Source organism: Pristiophorus japonicus, chromosome 21 (assembly GCF_044704955.1).
Source record: "Pristiophorus japonicus isolate sPriJap1 chromosome 21, sPriJap1.hap1, whole genome shotgun sequence".
Classification (NCBI taxonomy): Eukaryota; Metazoa; Chordata; class Chondrichthyes; family Pristiophoridae; genus Pristiophorus; species Pristiophorus japonicus.
Genome location: NC_091997.1, coordinates 3076121 through 3094181, shown reverse-complemented (window position 1 = coordinate 3094181; position 18061 = coordinate 3076121). Strand labels below are relative to the sequence as shown.

The window sequence follows — 18061 nt, the reverse complement described above, 5'->3', positions numbered from 1 at the left end:
AGATCGAACTAGAGAGGGAAAAAGTTAGTTCATAAACCAGAACAGGTTGATTTTTTTAAAAAGCCAATGCAATTCTAGGTTTTATCACAAGGTATAGAAAATAGAAGTCAAGAGTTAATGATGAGCCTATATAAAACCTTACACAGGCTTCAGTTAGAGTACTGTGTGCAGTGTTGGGCGCCATGTTATAGGAAGGGTTTAGACAGGATAAAATGCAAGTTCTCTAGGATGCTTCCTAGTATCAAGAAATATTAACATGAAGACAGACTCGCAAAATTGGGCTTTTTCCATTGGAACATTGCAGATTAGGGGGCAATCTGATACAAGTGTTTCAATTCTGAAAGATAGGACAAATTAAATGGACACTAATTGTTTCCAGTCTTTGAGAGGTCCGGAATGAGGGGCTATAGATGGAAGATTCAATGAGTGAGCAAGAAAGAGAGTTGTGAGACCATGGAATTCCCTTCTGTGGCCTCACAACGAATTAACTGCGCAGATAGCAGTTAACGGATATGATGTAATTGGCATCATGGAGACATGGCTCCAGGGTGACCAAGGCTGGGAACTCAACATCCAGGGGTATTCAACATTTAGGAAGGATAGACAGAAAGGAAAAGGAGGCGGGATGGTTAAAGAGGAAATTAATGCAATAGTAAGAAAGGACATTAGCTTGGATGATGTGGAATCGGTATGGGTGGAGCTATGGAATACCGAAGGACAGAAAAAGCTAGTGGGAGTTGTGTACAGACCACCAAACAGTAGTAATGAGGTTGGGGACAGCATCAAACAAGAAATTAGGGATGCATGCAATAAAGGTACAGCAGTTATCATGGGTGACTTTAATCTACATATTGATTGGGCTAACCAAACTGGTAGCAATGCAGTGGAGGAGGATTTCCTGGACTGTATTGGGGTTGGTTTTCTAGACCAATATGTCGAGGAACCAACTCGGGAACTGGCCATCCTAGACTGGGTGATGTATAATGAGAAAGGACTAATTATCAATCTTGTTGTGCGAGGCCCTTGGGGGAAGAGTGACCATAACATGGTAGAATTCTTTATTAAGATGGAGAGTGACACAGTTAATTCAGAAACCAGGTCCTGAACTTAAGGAAAGGTAACTTCGATGGCTTGAGGCATGAATTGGCTAGAATAGACTGGCAAATGATACTTAAAGGGTTGACGGTGGATAGGCAATAGCAAACATTTAAAGATCACATGGATGAACTTCAGCAATTGTACATCCCTGTCTGGAGTAAAAATAAAACGGGGAAGGTGGCTCAACCATGGCTAACAAGGGAAATTAAGGATAGTGTTAAATCCAAGGAAGAGGCATATAAATTAGCCAGAAAAAGCAGCAAACCTGAGGATTGGGAGAAATTTAGAATTCAGCAGAGGAGGACAAAGGGTTTAATTAAGAGGGGGAAAATAGAGTACGAGAAGAAGCTTGCCGGGAACATAAAAACTGACTGCAAAAGCTTCTATAGATATGTGAAGAGAAAAAGATTAGTGAAGACAAACGTAGGTCCCTTGCAGTCGGATTCGGGTGAATTTATAATGGGGAACAAAGAAATTGCAGACCAATTGAACAAATACTTTGGTTCTGTCTTCACGAAAGAAGACACGAATAACCTTCCAGAAGTACTAGGGGACCGAGGGTCTAGTGAGAAGGAGGAACTGAAGGATATCCTTATTATGCGGGAAATTGTGTTAGGGAAATTGATGGGATTGAAGGCCGATAAATCCCCAGGGCCTGATAGTCTGCACCCCAGAGTACTTAAGGAAGTGGCCCTGGCATTGGTGATCATTTTCCAACAGTCTAGCGACTCTGGATCAGTTCCTATGGACTGAAGGGTAGCTAATGTAACACCACTTTTTACAAAGGGAGGGAGAGACAAAGTGGGTAATTATCGACCACTTAGCCTGACATCAGTAGTGGGGAAAATGTTGGAATCAATTATTAAGGATGAAATAGCAGCACATTTGGAAAGCAGTGACAGGATTGGTCCAAGTCAGCATGGATTTATGAAAGGAAAATCATGCTTGACAAATCTTCTAGAATTTTTTGAGGATGTAACGAGTAGAGTGGACAAGGGAGAACCAGTGGATGTGGTGTATTTGGACTTTCAAAAGGCTTTTGACAAGGTCCCACACAAGAGATTGGTGTGCAAAATCAAAGCACATGGTATTGGGGGTAATATACTGACGTGGATAGAGAACTGGTTGGCAGACAGGAAGCAGAGAGTCAGGATAAACGGTCCTTTTCAGAATGGCAGGCAGTGACTGGTGGAGTGCCACAGGGCTCAGTGCTGGTACCCCAGCTCTTTACAATATACATCAATGATTTAGATGAAGGAATTAATTGTAATATCTTCAAGTTTGCAGATGACACTAAACTGGATGGTGGTGTGCGCTGTGAGTGGGGCGCTAAGAGGCTGCAGGGTGACTTGGACAGGTTAGGTGAGTGGGCAAATGTATGGCAGATGCAGTATAATGTGGATAAATGTGAGGTTATCCACTTTGATGGCAAAAACGCGAAGACAGAATATAATCTGAATGGTGGCAGATTAGGAAAAGGGGAGGTGCAACGAGATCTGGGTGTCATGGTTCATCAGTCATTGAAAGTTGGCATACAGGTACAGCAGGCGGTGAAGAAGGCAAATGGTATGTTGGCCTTCATAGCTAGAGGATTTGAGTATAAGAGCAGGGAGGTCTTACTGCAGTTGTACAGGGCCTTGGTGAGGCCTCACTTGGAATATTGTGTTCAGTTTTGGTCTCCTAATCTGAGGAAGGACATTCTTGCTATTGAGGGTGTGCAGCGAAGGTTCACCAGACTGATTCCCGGGATGGCTGGACTGACATATGAGGAGAGACTGGATCAACTGGGCCTTTATACATTGGAGTTTAGAAGGATGAGAGGGGATTTCATAGAAACATAGAAGATTCTGACGGGACGGGACAGGTTAGAAGCGGGTAGAATGTTCCTGATGTTGGGGAAGTCCAGAACCAGGGGACACAGTGTTAGGATAAGGGGTAGGCCATTGAGGACTGAGATGAGGAGAAACTTCTTCACTCAGAGAGTTGTTAACCTGTGAAATTCCCTGCCGCAGAGATTTATTGATGCCAGTTCATTGGATATATTCAAGAGGGAGTTAGATATGGCCCTTACGGCTAAGGGGATCAAGGGATATGGAGAGAAAGCAGGAAAGGGGTACTGAGGGAATGATCAGCCATGAACTTATTGAATGGTGGTGCAGGCTCGAAGGGCCGAATGGTTTACTCCTGCATCTATTTTCTATGTTTCTATGATAGTTTCTGCCTCAACCATGAATCAATGTCAATATTCAAGGATTAGTTGGGTGGGTGAGTAAAGGAAAGGGGGATGAAAGGATAAGGGATAAATGTGATCGGGACTATTTACTGGCCTGGAGGGTAAACACCGACATGGACTGGTTGGGCTGAATGGCCTGTTTCCGTATTGTAATTTTTATATATTTCTGCATTTACTTTCCTTGATAAGTACACAAAACCAGCCTGAAATATATGTTTAATATTTTAAATGTGCAGTTTTAAAAATCATTATCGGTTAAATAAGTAATGAAAGCGGTGAAAACAAATGTTTCATCTTGTGAACGGATGCATTGTGCCAAGATGTTCCACTAATGTGTTTTCCAAGTGGGGGTGGTTGGGTTAGCGTTGTAATCATGTTTTCAGTGCGAATGAAATCGAAGCACTCAAGTAGGTTACTTGGTATAAAATTTCCTATTGAAGATTTTGAAAATGAAAATAGTGCTCCAGAAATGAATCAGTTGTTCCTGGTAAATGAGTTTTTGATGTGTCCAATTTACTAGGCAGTACTAAACAAAGCCAGATTTGTTTGTTGATGTAGTATTCTACTGATATCAGGAAGAATTGTTCCTTTAATATTAAACTGCCAGAAGTGACAGTCATAAAACAACTGAAAGCTTTGGGAACTGCAATAAAATATCTGCTTAGTTTGTTTTTTGAAGTGAATGTGCAGAGTCAGTAGTTCACTCACAGAATGTTAGCCAGGACAGTCCTGTATAATGTATTGCTGCCATCTGTTTTTATGCACTTTTGGTATAATTAAAGCAAATATATAATCTCTACATTGATGTAAACTCAAACAGATAGTAGACCAGAGGACAATGACTAAATAACAACTTATATTTACTGGGAGTGGGAAAAGGATGTTGGGCAGGAGACAGGAAAGATTGGGGGGGGGGGGGGGTTGGGTGCGGGGGGTGGTTGCGGTTGAGAAAGCACAAAGAAAGAGATATTTTGAGAATGAAAGGACAGAAGCAGCAAATCAGATGATACATTATAGACAAAAATAGTTAATTTTTGTCATACCATGCACACATGACAAGTTGCCAACTCCATCAAATCCACTAGGGGGGTCTCCAACCACATCCGCCAACGAACAAATGTGACTAAAATTAAGATCACCATTTAATTTACAGAGCAAGCATGTATTGCGGCAAGATGTTCCTTGTCGATACAGCCCTCTAATACGTCTGACAAGTGCGGATGGTTGGGTTAGCATTGTGATCATTACTTGATGTGAAATTTCCGAACGAAGATTCTGAAAACGAAAATAGTGGTCCAGAAATCAATCGCTTGATCCTGGTAAATTATGTAGAATTACATAGGGTTTCCAGCAAACAAACAGGCCATTTGGCCCAACCATTCCATGCCTGCGTTTATGTTCCACTTCAGCCTCCTCCCATCCTTCCTTATCTAACTATCAGCATAATCCTCCATTTTTTCCCCCTCAAATGCTTATCTAGTTTACCCTTAACGATTTGCGTCAACTGAGAGATCCTCGATCTCTCACAGTCATCAAATCCATCAAGTTGAATTCCAGCTCCTTGACATTGATACCTTCAGGTGCTGACAAACAAAATACTTCCTAACTGGTTAGCTGAAACGGACTAGAGTTACACACCCACTCACAGCCCTGGAAATCTACTTTCCAACCAACAAAGACTCACCAAATTCCATGGGCAAACGTAGCTTGTGAGAGGGAGCTGGGGTGAATCCTATCCAGTGACAATTGAGATTCCAATTGCAAGGCAATGTACAAGATTTCAAGCTGTGATCATTTGAAAGAAAGGCAAATCAAAATTAACCTCAGGACATACCCATAACCATGCCTGCCTAACTTGGTGGAACCCCAGATGCACGACAGATTGTTGGAAAGGCTGTGATGGGGACAGCACCATCATTTACATTTTCTGGTTGTTCCTAAAGATCCAGCCCTACTTGCAGAAGGTTCTGCATGACAGCCATAAATTCAACAAGACCTAATTGAGCCAGACCAGGAACACTCATTGTTGCATCCTGTCCCAGGACCCTAGGTTGGGCAAAATTTTTGGTTTTCCAACTGTTGGTGACCCGACTGAAGTGACGACAGATGACCCATTCCACCCCATAAGTGTGATGCACAGTGGAAGGTTGTCCAGTCTGAGAAAATTATGGGCTTTAGAAGATAGACCAGTTTGAGAAATTTATGTGAAAGAAAGAGACTTGCGTTTCATCACCACCGGACGTCTCAAAGTGCTTTACAGCCAATGAAGTACTTTTGGAATATAGTCACAGTTGTAATGTGGGAAACATGGCAGCCAATTTGCACACAGCAAGCTCCCACAAACAGCAATGTGATTATGACCAGATAATCTGTTTTTTGTGTTGATTGAGGGATAAATATTGGCCGGGACACCAGGAATAATTCCCCTGCTCTTCTTCGAAATAGTGCCTTAGGATCTTTTACGTCCAACTGGGAGCAAACGAGGCCTCGGTTTAACGTCTCATCCGAAAGGCATAAAATGATGTAAAATGTTTCATACTGGTATTACCTTTAATTGGCTGTAAGTTTGTCAATGCAGGACTAATACAAGTAAATTATGTGCAAGTTGATGTGTGGAATTTGGATTGTAAACACGGTAAAAATTATTATCTGGGGCAAAAAATATTTCGGTGGTAGGCGGGACAGCCCAGAAAACCGAGATAACGAAATAGGCTGCAGGTTTATGCAACAGGTTTATGCAGCAACAACAACTTGCATTTATATAGCGCCTTTAATGTAGAAACATGTCCCGAGGTATTTCACCTGAACTATGACACGTAAATATATGTGGTATGTGTGAAATGTCAATCAATTAAAAATGTGCAGTTCAATTTTATTTTTTGTTTGGAATATTTACTTATTCTCAGAATCCACTTTCATACAGTTACCCTGCAAAGGGCGAAAGACAAGTAGCAATGGCCCATTGTCTTCTCATTTGATTAACTTTAATTTAGTTACTTATAAGAAACATGTTTCCTGCTTGTTAATTGATGACTGTACGATTTTTCCAACCCATTTCCTCAAGTGCTATTACTATTTAAATGCTTAATCAACTGGATATGTAATGAATATTTACATTTACAGGTAATTGTTGTAATGTTTAAAATTAACTTTAATTCTTTGCTAGTTTGAAAACAGCACGTCTTTCAAAATGCTGGTTCTGATCCATGGTTATATTTGTACAGTTTTCTTCTCTAATTGTTAGTATTGCATTTTGAGTGCCAGAATCAAGAACAGTTTCACTTTAGTCTTGGTTGTACCAAAAGCAGGTTTTCTATAATTGAAGCCATTTGCACTGGCTTCAGGGAAAGTGTTTCAAAACATAATGCATTGTATAACAAGGCGATGCCAATCTTGTCATTGTGTGACGCATTCTGGGGTGCACAATCCTGAATTGAAACAGGCTTGTAACTGTGCCTGCAGCCAGATATTTGACAAAAGCTCATTGTGTCGGCTTTGTTGGTTCTGGTTAATACAGAAAGAAGCCGCAGGTCTGATACTGCACATAGGGGACTGATTTTTATCATATTGTGGAATTATCCCGGCTTTTAAATTGTAGTATAACCTAGATATTAATACGTAAATATTGGTGGAACTTCTCAAGCTCCGAGCATTGACATATTTCAAGCTTTACATTTTCTTATACTGTGAAAATCGAGCATCTAGCTCCCAAACAAAGTTCCAAGTCTTGCGACAGGAGAGTAGAAGTGACAACAGTGGAAATTACATGATTAATATATAATTAATAGCAGGGCCCTGATATCCAAGTACAGTACTAAACTATATGGACTAGAAGGACCCAATCCTGAGTGGGCTGATCTCAGCCAGAGCAATAGTTGGAACATTGGGCTCAAGTTTTGGCCTGAGTTGCTCCTATTTTTTTTGGAGCAACTAGTTTAGAATGTAGCATCTTAGAAATTGCAATTTTCGGCATTTAGTTTGCTCCAGTTCCTAGTGAGTTAGAGTAGTTTCATTGTAGAACAGATTTTTTTTTCAAAAGGCGGCATGTCCAGCCACTTACGCCTGTTTTGCAAGGGGGAGAGAGAGGGGGGAGGGGGGGAGAGGGAGGGAGGGGGGAAGGACGGGGGGAAGGACGGGGGGAAGGGAGGGGGGAGAAGAGGAGGGGGGAAGAGGGAGGCTGAACAGGCCGTGCCGAAGACTTTTGGCGGGCACCGGCGAGGACGTAGAAGCCGGGCCGGGCTGCCAAACACTTCGGGCGGGGCCCGCCCCCAGCAAGATGGCGGGCGGGCCCCGTCGACGAAGATGTGGGGAGGGGGAGAGGAGGGGGTAGCGGGAGCTAAATGGGAGGGAGGAGAGTGGGGGGGAGCAGGAGGGAGAGGGAGGGGGGAGAGGAGAGGGGGAAGGAGAGGGAGAAGGGGGGAGCGGGAGGGAGAGCGGGGGAGCGGGAGCTAAACGAGTGAGGAACGGGGTGTGGAGGAACGGGAGCTAAACTGGAGGGAGTGAAGGAGGCCCGAGTCCGATCTTCGCCCCCTCAGCCCATTTGGCCAGGGCTAGGGGCGGCGTGCTTCAGGCCCTTTCCACACAGCCTCGGGGGCCTGGAGCGACTACACATGCGCGCACACTCTAGCGTGCATGTGCAGGGTCCTGGCACTGTTTTCAGCGCCGGAACCTGGCTCCACCCTCCACTCGTTCTGCTGTGCTGTGCCAAGGGCTGGATCGACCGGACGGAGGGGAGAATACCAAGGTAAATAATAGGCGCCGTTTCTATTCTAAAAAGTTGGCGCACCACACAGCGATGCGCTGTTCTAACCCCGGGGCAAACTTGGGCCCGTTATAACTGTTAGTGAAAAGAAAGACTTGCATTTATATAGCACCTTTGTCGGCCACTGGACGTCTCAGAGTGCTTTACAGCAAATGAAGTAATTTTTGGAGTACAGTCCTTGTAATGCAGTACCCCTGGACTAGGGAGGGGAACGATCAACTCAGGTTCCCAGTCCTGAAGAACGTGAGTTCAGCTGGAAGGTTCACTTGCAACAACAACAGATGAGAACAGGATTGGGCTTGACTGTGATGTCTTTCGCGGTTGAAAAATCTGCCAACACTCTCTGTCGAGGTTCACTCATGAAGAATGACCACTTGGGTGAGGTACCAGAGGGCTGCCAGCACCAAAAGAACCATATCTTGGAATGAGTGAACGCTTTCGAAGAGGAAGAATGTGCATTAGGAAAATAATGAATTAAGAGCTTAGATAATGTCTGACAAACTATTGTGTTTTACAGAATAAATTAACTTACTGTACATAACATTTTTTTAATTTTAGGTCACTCTTAATAGAGGAACAAAACTGCAAGGTATCAAAACTGTGGAAGCATTTCAGTTTGAAACAGGTAAGATCAGCTCTCGTATTTACACAATTAAGGGGTAATTAGAGCCAAGACATAATGGTGGATGATATTGTATGAAGGCTTAATACATTCATAATAAATTCCTCTCATGACAGTTTTAACACCGGCACTGACCCATTTCAATCAAGTGAGGAGGGGGTACCACTTTGTGTTTTATGAACTGTTAGAAGATTACAGTAATACATTTGTACACCAGAATAAGTAAGATCAGAAGATAATTATGGATAAGGAAGGCCATTTGATTCATCCATCCAGAGAGATCCTAATGCCCTTCCCCCTAGTGTACTATCCGATTGTTTCTTAAATAATTCCAAGGTATTTGTCTAGATGTCTGCCCTGAAATTACCTTTCTCTAATTTGAACCGAAGTCACCTAATTCTACTCCTACAGTTTAATTAAAAGTAATATTCTGGGTGAATTATTTCTATATATATTCCAGTGAAAAAGAAGGGCGGCAAGAGAAGGGATAACCAGCCATGGATAACCAAGGAAATAAAGGAAAGTATCAAATCAAAGACCAATGCGTATAAGGTGGCCAAGGTTAGTGGGAAACTAGAGGATTGGGAAAATTTTAAGCAACAGCAAAGAATGACTAAAAAAGCAATAAAGAAAGGGAAGATAGATTACGAAGGTAAACTTGCGCAAAACATAAAAACAGATATATAAAACGGAAAAGAGTGATAAAAGTAAATGTTGGTCCCTTTGAAGATGAAAAGGGGGATTTAATAATGGGAAATGTGGAAATGGCTGAGACCTTAAACAATTATTTTGCTTCCGTCTTCACAGTGGAAGACACAAAAACAATGCCAAAATTTGCAGGCCACAGGAATGTGGGAAGGGAGGACCTTGAGACAATCACTATCACTAGGGGGGTTGTACTGGACAGGCTAATGGGACTGAAGGTAGACAAGTCCCCTGGTCCTGATGAAATGCATCCCAGGGTATTAAAAGAGATGGCGGAAGTTATAGCAGATGCATTCGTTATAATCTACCAAAATTCTCTGGACTCTGGGGAGGTACCAGCAGATTGGAAAGCAGCTAATGTAACGCCTCTGTTTAAAAAAGGGGGCAGGCAAAAGGCAGGTAACTATAGGCCGGTTAGTTTAACATCTGTAGTGGGGAAAATGCTTGAAACTATCATTAAGGAAGAAATAGCGGGACATCTAGATAGGAATAGCGCAATCAAGCAGATGCAGCATGGATTCATGAAAGGGAAATCATGTTTAACTAACTTACTGGAATTCTTTGAGGATATAACGAGCATGGTGGATAGAGGTGTACCGATGGATATGGTGTATTTAGATTTCCAAAAGGCATTCGATAAGGTGCCACACAAAAGGTTACTACAGAAGATAAAGGTACGCGGAGTCAGTGGAAATGTATTAGCATGGATAGAGAATTGGCTGGTGAACAGAAAGCGGAGAGTCGGGATAAATGGGTCTTTTTCCAGTTGGAAATCAGTGGTTAGTGGTATGCCACAGCGATCAGTGCTGGGACCACAACTGTTTACAATATACATAGATGACCTAGAAGAGGGGACAGAGTGTAGTGCAACAAAATTTGCAGATGACACTAAGATTAGTGGGAAAGCGGGTTGTGTAAAGGACTCAGAGAGGCTGCAAAGAGATTTGGATAGGTTAAGCGAATGGGCTAAGGTTTGGCAGATGGAATACAATGTCGGAAAGTGTGAGGTCATCCATCTTGGGAAAAAAAACAGTAAAAGGGAATATTATTTGAATGGGGAGAAATTACAACACGCTGCGGTGCAGAGGGACCTGGGGGTCCTTGTGCATGAATCCCAAAAGGTTACTTTGCAGGTGCAGCAGGTAATCAGGAAGGCGAATGGAATGTTGGCCTTCATTGCGAGAGGGATGGAGTACAAAAGCTGGGAGGTCTTGCTGCAACTGTATAAGGTGTTGGTAAGGCCGCACCTGGAGTACTGCGTGCAGTTTTGGTCACCTTACTTAAGGAAGGATATACTAGCTTTGGAGGGGGTACAGAGACGATTCACGAGGCTGATTCCAGAAATGAGGGGGTTACCTTATGATGATAGATTGAGTAGACTGGGTCTTTACTCCTTGGAGTTCAGAAGGATGAGGGGTGATCTTATAGAAACATTTAAAATCATGAAAGGGATAGACAGAGAGATTGTTTCCACTGGTCGGGGAGACTAGAACTAGGGGGCACAGCCTCAAAATACGGAGGAGCTAATTTAAAACCGAGTTGAGAAAGAATTTCTTCTCCCAGAGGGTTGTGAATCTGTGGAATTCTCTGCCCAAGGAAGCAGTTGAGGCTGGCTCATTGAATGTTTTCAAGTCAAAGATAGATAGATTTTTAACCAATAAGGGAATTAAGGGTTACGGGGAGAGGGCGGGTAAGTGGAGTTGAGTCCACGACCAGATCAGCCATGATCTTATTGAATGGCGGAGCAGGCTCGAGGGGCTAGGTGGCCTACTCCTGTTCCTAATTATTATGTTCTTATGTTCTCATGTTCTTATATCCTTAATCATAGAATCATAGAATCATAGAAAATAGGTGCAGGAATAGGCCATTCGGCCCTTCGAGCCTGCACCACTATTCAATAAGATCATGGCTGATCATTCCCTCAGTACCCCTTTCCTGCTTTCTCTCCATACAACGAACGAGGATGACTTGATTCCACACCAAAAGGGATGAGTTGACAGATGTTTCAGCAACCAGACCGTAACCAGCCCCAGAGTGTCTCGGGATCTAAAGTTGGCGTTTGCCATTGTGTTTGGGGGTCCCCTGCCTGCCCCAGCGACAGGGGCCGATGGGGAAGCTCACCCAACATAGAGATGGGAGCACGAGGCTCCACACATGGTCGGTCCCACCCATCTCACTGCTAATAGTCGCACTATCCGTTCCCTGTGGGAACTGCGGTGCAATATTCACACAGCAGCGGATCATAGTCTCGTTTTCTCACAACCCATTGTCACGCATTTTCATCTATCTCTGTTATTATCTTGTCATGGAAATAGTAGGAGGCCATTCAGCCCCTCGAGCTTGTTAAACAGGAACAGGAGGAGGCCATTCAGCCCCTCGAACCTGTTATACAGGAACAGGAGGAACAATCTTCTGTACCTTTCTATCAGCTTTCAGATACTTCCTTTGCAAGCTGAAAGGCCCAGTTTCTCCAATCATGATTCTTACCCTGTCACAGGAGATTGTATCTAAAATACTACAGATCTCTTTATTGTAAACCTCAGTTACAGATATAATTCTCTCAATTTCCAGTATTATTAAAAAGCAAGTATCTCCAGAAATTGGAGCCTTGGAGCAGTCTTTTGCAATCTCAAAGTTTTATTTGAAGCAAAAAAAAAAATGAGCAAGGGAAACTTTTGCTTCATAAATACATCTGGATATAAATTTCACTGGGTCAAGAAGCATGTACGTGTACCCAAGTGGATACCTGACCCAGTTAGGTAAGATTCTGTAGTGATATCTGACAAATTGGGACTGATAATGCAATGTGCCGACTGCCTTGGGAGGAAGAGACTTATACTATTGAACCCTGAGGCTTACTTCGCACCCAGTGAACATAGTACACTACTGTGGTAGGAAAGCACTTTCAGTATTTGAAGCCTGCACACAGATTGCTAAGGCTCGCTAAAGTGTACATTTTTAGTTAAATGACGGGTCCTCCCCATAATACAATCCAGAGGCTGAAGCCACGTCAAGTAAGATGAACACCTTTATGAAATGGGTACTGCTGTGAAAGTGTGTACGCTTCAATTATGTCCTTGTGGTTAAAGGTGCATAGCTCTATTTCTTGCTCTATTTCTTTACAACGATCTTGTATTTTATAAAGCACCTTTCATATCCACTGGAGCTCCCAAGGCATTTTATTGCCAGTTAATTATTTTTGAAGTGTCGCCTTGTTCAGCAGTCAAACATAGTGGTCAGTTTGCACACCTCAAGGTCTCACAAATAGCATTGAGAAAATGAGCATTTAATCTGTATTTTTTTGATGTTGAGGGATCAGGACTCCAAGAGAACTCTCATAATCTTCTTCAAATAGTGCCATGGGATCTTAAGCATTCACCTGAACAGGCAAAACGGGCCTCAGTGTAACGTCTCATCCAAAATACAACAGCTCCAACAACGCAACTTTCCCTCAATATTGCACTAAAATATCAGTTTAGATTATGTGCTCAAGGCCTGCAATATGTCTTGAACCAGCACCTTCTGACACAGAGGTGGGAGCCGTACAACTAAGCCAAACTGGTACTGATTAGTTTCAGAACTGTTTTGGTATTGTTGGACAAAAGAGGTTATTGAAACATTTTGGAACATTAGGTGGGGTGGCTTGACCCATCCACCTCCACGGAGGTGTGTGGGGGACCTGACCCATCCACCTCCATGGCACGAACCTGGTATTGCAGTACTTCCAGGAACGGTGCAGTGGCTCTAGGCCTTTTGGCTAAGAGCATTGGCGCAGAGTGATCCTTGGCGTGTGCAAGATGACCTCTGGCGTTTGTGATTTGACAAAGAATTGGAACGATTGGCTATGAATTTCCAAAAAAAAAAACATTTTGGAACATTCCTGATTTTTCACTGTACTGCATCTTTTGTCAGTGTCTATTTGTACAACTGTAGTTGTTCGACAGCTCATTAGCATCCAGCTACGGGTATTCCTGTGGACATACCTCTTTATTTGCAGCTTCTTAATGAGCAGATATGCCATTATGCTAACACTCTTGCAGAAAGAGACGGGATATCTTATCTGGACCTGTTTGAAGAAATCTGCCAACGCTAACTTTGATTCCCGTAGGAAGCCATCACAGAGCTCTACCCACTTCTGTAGCTAGATTTGGAGACCAGATTCCGAAGAGTGATACCTCGATCAGTGATATTAGTGTTACATCTTCCAACCTTCAGTCCACAATTGCTTCTAGCAGGGGACAGGCACATTCTTTGTTGGTGCTAAAGATCTCTGTGGAAATCAGCTAACAGCAAGAAAGAGCCCTCCAGTATAACTGTATTGCAGGATTCCCATTAGTACAGGGTATCATCAATTGCACTTGTGGCCATACTTCACCCAGCCTAAACTCTGCACCATGAAATGAGCATTCACATGCATGAATCTGTTCCTATGCTCTAAGGTCACTCTACATTAATGTACATTGACCCAAGAGCACAGCAATAGATTCATGCAGGTGAATGCTCATTTTCCCTGGCAGTTCTCATGATTCATTTTTCCTGTGGTGATCAGTGATACTAATCTTATTGAAAGGTGCCCATTTAGATCCTATCCAAAGACGGCAGCAATCAGAGAAGCTCATTCAGTAGACAGATCTTTTCTCTCAACATCGGCCCTTGCCATCCTCTTCTTCACCTTCTTGGCTGCCTTTCATCTTCTGGCTATTCCATCATTAGGCCTATTTACAGGGCAGAGTGGCAAACTGGGCTGTACTGTAAAACTACTCCATATCAGTCTAAGCATTGGAATCTATGTTTCGGATGCCAAAGGTGTTTTTCACTATGACCACGATGAATATGTTGGCTGAGTTCTTATCCTCAGATACTATGGTGCCATGAGCCAGGAAATATCCTTGGTCTGCAAAAGCCATCCTTCCCTGTTTTGTGACCCAATAGCATGAAAGCTGCATGCTGGGATAGAGCCATCCTTGACTTGAATGAAAAATTTAGGCCTCTGTTGGGGCCTTGCAAAATCAGGTCTATTATGTCTGAAGTTTTGTTATTGACTCCAATCTTACTCATTCACATACCTTGATATCTGGTGGATAATAACTGAACTTCCGCACCCCGGAGCATTATTTTCAAAGTAAACACAGTTCTAAAAACTGCTCAAAGAGCCACACATGTTTCCATTTTAAATTTTACGTGTTTTGAGGTATAATAAAAAAATCATCTCTGCAAAAGATTCTGTGGTATTCTGCCAAAAAAGAAAAGTTGGCAGATGTGCTTAATAAGGTTTCAATAAGATAAGCCTGCAGCCTTCCTCTGTGCCTGTCTTGGCATCCTCCGAAGGGCCCACCGTGGCATTCGTTGCTGTCTCCTCACAAGTAGCAACTCCAACTGTCCCATCCTACTCTCTCACCGACCTTGCCACCCAGATGGCCCGCCAATCTCCTCCCCATCCAACTCACCCCTCCAAGCGCTGACCCTGTGGATGCTGGCAGTGGATCAGCCATCACCGACCCTCTCCTACGTCTCCTTGCAGAATGTCCGTTCGCTTGCGAATAAGGCCCTTGCCATCCATGAGCTTTATCATGGACGATTGTATCGACATCATGTCCCTGATAGAAACTTGGCTGAGGGGCGTGATGACACCTTACCCTTAAATGACCCCTCCCCTCCTGGCTATACCTTCCACCACTTGCCCCCCTCAGACCACCGTGGTGGCGGTGTGGCTCTCATCACCAAATCACACCTTGGTCAGGCCTCCTACTCCTCCGGCACTTTCTCCTCCTTTGAGCATCTCACTTTATTCCACCCCTCTCACCTCATTTAAAATTCTCATTCTCCACCGCCCACCCAAGTACCATAAAAATGTTGTCACGGATATATCTTCACTACTTTCCTCCCTCAGCCTCTGCACCGAGTGACGTCTCATCCTTGGTGATTTCAACCTCCATCTCAATTCATCATGATTTCTCTCCTCTGAGTTCACTACCTCCTATCCTCCCTTAGTCTCTCCCCAACCCATGTTCATGGCCACCCCTTTGACCTTGCCATCTCTCGTGGCCTTGCTATTCCCACCGTATCAATTGCAGACAAGGCCATCTCTGACTACTTCTTTGTGTCGCTGTCCACCCACATCCCCTTCCTCCACCCAACCCTACTTCCTTCTGCCTCGCCCCTGGAAAAAACTCTCTTCAAACTCTCTTACAACTGCACATGAATTCCGAACTGTCCAGTCTTTGGCCCTCCTTTCACCAGGACATTTCTGCAGCCACCAATATGCTCAACCACACCCTCACCATCACCTTTGATGCACTCGTCCCTATTAAAACCATTACTCTCTCACAGTCTGGTACGGAACTCATCTTTGGCTCCCCCAAGTCCAAGAGGCACAGACTTGAACGGATATTGCGGACAATGAGGTTAGCCATTCACCTCCAGATCTGGCTGGACCTACTCTTGTCTGCCAAAACTGCTCACTATTCAGGATCATTCTGGAATGCAAAAATAACCTCTGACTACTATTCTGTACTGCTAACCGTCGTCTTAAACCCCTCTCCCCTGTCTCCACCACACTCACCTCCAACAAGTGAGAGGAGCTCAAGGACTTCTTTGTTTCAAAGATTGAGATCGATCTTTGATCCGATCAGCTGTCTCTGCCACTGTCCTTCGTAGCCCAGCGTGCCAAACTTTCTCTAAGATCCCCCCTGCCTAGCTCTGAACTCGCATCTTTCTCCAGTTTCTCTTTGATCTCCCCTTTTCACCTCTCCACGCTCATCTTGTCCATGAGACCCACTTCCTACTCTCTCGACCCTATTCCCACTAAACTGCTGACCACCCAACTTCCTTTTCTGGCTCCCATGTTAGCTGACATTGTTAACTGTTCTTTCCCCTCGGGTACTGTCCCCCTCTCTTTCAAATCAGCCGTCATCACTCCTCACCTCAAAAGAGCAACCCTTGACCCCACTGTGCTTGCCAGCTACCGCCCCATCTCCAATCTCCCTTTCCTCTCCAAAGTCCTTGAACGTGTTGTCGCCTTCCAAATCCGTGCCCATCTTTTCCGGAACTCCATATTTGAATCCCTTCAATCCGGTTCTGCCCCTGCTACAGTACCGAAACAGCTCTTATCAAAGTCACAAATTACATCCTTTGTGATGTGACATAGGTAAACTATCCCTCCTCATCCTCCTCGACCTGTCTGCAGCCTTTGACAAGGTTGAGCACTCCATCCTCTTCCAACGCCTCTCCATCATCGTCCAGCTGGGTGGGACTGCACTCGCCTGGTTCCATTCTTATCTATCTAATCGTATCCAGAACATCACCTACAATGGCTTCTCTTCCCACTCCTGCATCGTTACCACTGCTGTCCCCCAAGGATCTATCCTTGGCCCCCTCCTATTTCTCATCTATATGCTGCCCCTTGGCGACATCATCCGAAAACAAGCCATCTGTTTCCATATGTATGCTGACGACACCCAGCTCTATCTTACCACCACCTCTCTCGACCCCTCCATGGTCTCTAAATTATCGAAACTACTTGTCCGACATCCAGTACTGGATGAGCAGAAATTTTCTCCAATTAAATATATGGAAGACCAAAGCCATTGTGTTTGGTCCCTGCCATAAACTCCGTTCCCTAGTCACCGACTCCATCCCTCTCTAGCATCTGTCTGAGGCTGAACCTTACTGTTTGCAACCTTGGTGTCATATTTGACCCTGAAATGAGCTTCTGGCCACATATCCACGGCATAACTAAAACCTTCTATTTCCACCTCCGTAACATTGCCTGTCTCCGCCCCTGCCTCATCTCATCTGCTGCTGAAACCCTCATCTATGCCTTTGTTACCTCTAGACTTAAGTTATTCGTAAACTTGAGATCATCCAAAACTCAGCAGCCCGTATCCTAACTCGCACCAAGTCCCATTCACCCTTCACCCCTGTGCTCGCTGACCTACGTTGGATCCCTGTTAAGCAACTCCTCGATTTCAAAATTCTCATTCTTGTTTACCAATCCCTCCATGGCCTTGCCCCTCTCTATCTCTGTAATCTCCTTCAGTCTCACAACCCTCCAATATATCTGCACTCCTCAAATTCTGCCCTCTTGAGAATCCCTGATTATAATCATTCAACCATCGGTGGTCATGCCTTCAGCTGCCTAGGCCCAAAGCTCTGTAACTCCCTCCCTAAACCTCTCCGCCTCTCTTTTCTCCTTTAAGACGCTCCTTAAAACGTAGCTCTTTGACCAAGCTTTTGGATCATCTATAATTTCTTCTAATGTGGCTCATGTCAAATTTTTGTCTTACAACACTCCTGTGAAATGTCTTGGGTGGTTTTACTACGTTAAAGGTGCTATATAAATAGATGTTGTTGTGCTTCTATAGAATAGGTGATAGATATTCTTGGATTATGTGGGATAATACTTCTCCATTCTCTTGCTTTTTTCTATTCTTTTGAGAAACAGTTTTCTGTCTCTTGCAAGCTTTTGATGGCTTCATCTTTAATCCTTGTTGATGTGCCAGCATTCTTGGCCTCATTGTCTTCTCTGATCTCAAGAACATCCACATCTCCATTGCTGAAGCTACCTCTAAGAAGCTCACTTTTCTATTTCGTGCCAAATATTTATTTTCCCCTCAGTGGAGTTGATTTTATGAATGTCCCC

At 43.9% G+C, this 18061-nt stretch overlaps 1 protein-coding gene across 12 annotated transcripts in view; it reads left to right on the top strand.

The window, feature by feature from the left end:
- The window catches only part of raraa (retinoic acid receptor, alpha a), a 634542-nt gene that overhangs the window by 191632 nt on the left and 424849 nt on the right, over positions 1-18061 (top strand). For 11 of the 12 annotated variants that reach the window (XM_070864263.1, XM_070864259.1, XM_070864257.1 and 8 more), the window contains one exon: positions 8652-8718. The exons of the other annotated variant lie outside the window; for it this stretch is intronic. The gene's annotated coding sequence lies outside the window, so the exon portion shown is untranslated. The remainder of the gene's footprint in view (positions 1-8651; positions 8719-18061) is intronic. 12 annotated transcript variants of the gene reach the window in all.